This window comes from Megalops cyprinoides, chromosome 14 (assembly GCF_013368585.1).
Source record: "Megalops cyprinoides isolate fMegCyp1 chromosome 14, fMegCyp1.pri, whole genome shotgun sequence".
NCBI lineage: Eukaryota > Metazoa > Chordata > Actinopteri > Elopiformes > Megalopidae > Megalops > Megalops cyprinoides.
This window is the reverse complement of record NC_050596.1, coordinates 22,361,511-22,363,885: the sequence shown is the minus strand read 5'-3', so window position 1 is coordinate 22,363,885 and position 2,375 is coordinate 22,361,511.

The following is a 2,375-nucleotide window of genomic DNA, read 5'->3' as shown; positions in this document are numbered from 1 at the left end:
AATGCTACACACCCAGCTGCTGTAATATGCAGCCTGCAGCTTAAGCTCTGTGGGGCATCCGAGTGCCTCAGACAGTAAAAACCCTTGCTTCAAGCGTAAGATGAGCCCTTTAGTCCTGGTTTCGAACTCATTCGCCCACAATGACCCCAAGCATACACTGGCTAAACAATCTGGCTTCACTGTGCTGGGGAGGGGAGGTGTGCAACCGTCCCCTTGTTCTATTCTTGGCACCCTGGAACTCATATGAGTGCCGACGAGCTGCTCAGATAGCATCAGGAGGACACACCTATCCTTCAACACTGTTGGAAAATGTGTGAAAATAAGTTTGTGTGTATGTACTGCAGGACTGCGCATGCCTCACCCCTCATGTCTATATGGCTTCAAAGGTTGTCATTGCAGGGGGGGGGGGGGCTTAAATGCATAACTGATGGCTACTAAAGTTGGAGGAAAAAGGGAAAAGATGCAAAAAAAATATAAATGACAAAAAGGACCTACAAGCGACCCTCCGCTTAGTAAATACGTGAAGTAATGCAATGGACAGTTAGTTTCGCTGTCCCCCAGACCACATCCCGCATCTGGCTCAGACAGTCCAGGAGGGAGAGTGTGCTAGGACAGGATGACATGAGGCTGAGGGACATTCCGCTGCCTTTGAAAAGCACAGTCTGATCAGTGCGCACAGCCATCAGCTTGGAACAGCGGACAGAGGCTGCCAGCTCTTATCACAGAGTCTCTGGTTTCAAGGTCTAGGGCAGTGAATTCCATTTTTTTGACCCATCAGAAAACATTACAACCCGGTAAATAAAGAGTGGACAGAGAAATATTTTTTATTTTTTTTTTTAGTTCTTTAGAACCATGTACAGAAATGTCAGACACATTTTGCTGTGAATGCAAACCAAGTAACTGTGACCAACTCTGTGCCACAGCTGAAGCATCTCATGGGAGTTTGTGGTTCTTTTACACAGCAAGGTCCAAATTCAAACAAACCTCAATGTTACACTAACGTCACACCATCACACAATGCACACTAACAGCAGCAGGGGCTTGGTGGTTACTGAAGCACAGTAGCTGAAACTGAGGGGAATTTTGCATTAAGCAGGGTTTTCGCTGGGTCTTGGGAGGAGCTATGCAGTGCAGGCTGGGGGGCTGGTTGTTGGGGCAGGCCTTAGTCTTTAAGAACTAAGCAATTTCCCACGTAGGTGGTACAAAAACTGAACAGGTCTCCTAGTGCTCAGATACTCATTTGAATTAACCGTTGCTCATTACATTTCAGACAAAGCACATCACAGTTTTCATCAGGGCTTTAGTGAGAACACATCTTAGCTACACGTGTTCATAGCTCTGCCCTGTAATGACTTGTAATAACACTCCCGCCATGCTTATGTGTGTTCATGCTCATCTGTTCATGCGATGGCGCTTGTGTACAGCCCCCCCCCCCCCCCCCCACATCACATCACACAGCACCAGAGAAAAGGTGCAACCTGTAATGCAGCTTGCGGGTCGTCGCGGAGCACTGCGCGTGATGCATGCAGACGGAAACGCAGGGGTGAAAATGGATGGTACTGCACTGCATTTCCCGGCTCCTGATTGCGAAACGAGCGACGCGACGCACGGCTTTCCTCTCTGTAAGTGCAAAATTTCCAATCCATACATTCGCTGCAAATTAATGTAGCCTATACAACAGAACCGCTGACGAACAGCGTGCGCACTCTTTCTCCAGCAGCCTGAAAGCCAGCCTTACAATCCATGCGTCAGCTGGGCGATTTGAGGATTTCCATGGTGAATGTTGATGCTCACACAATAATAACTCAGCTAGCAGCGGCATATACGGAAATTACACCACGTATACACTTGATAGCTAACCAGCTACAGGCATAGCCACATAATTTAGGTAGTCAGCTACCTTTCTGCAATTTACAGAGAAAAACTAAGCACACACATGGTGAAACTTACCAGAGGACCACCTACAGCAAAATATTGGGTAAAATAAGATCCTGCTGGTAAATAGCTCATATGCAAAAGTTCAGACAGGAAATACAGGCTTTGTTTGACCTGTGTTTTAAACACAAGGCTTGAAAAACTGTAATAATGTCTTCATGTCACGCGTACAGTGTGCTGCATTCAACAAAAACAAAATACAATAAAACAAACAAAAAGCAATAAGCTATCAAGGGTCTGATTTTAAGAGGCTCTACAAAAAGAGCTGGATTCAAGAAGACAGGACAGGCAAAAACAAACTGTGGTTAATCTTACAGGTAATGAAAAAATGTGATAAATAGAAAAATGTGATAATGTGATGTAGAATTCAAAAGGTGATTAAAACTTTGGTTGTAAACTTTTGGAAAAAAAAGTAAATTAGAGCATAAATGCATCTTTAA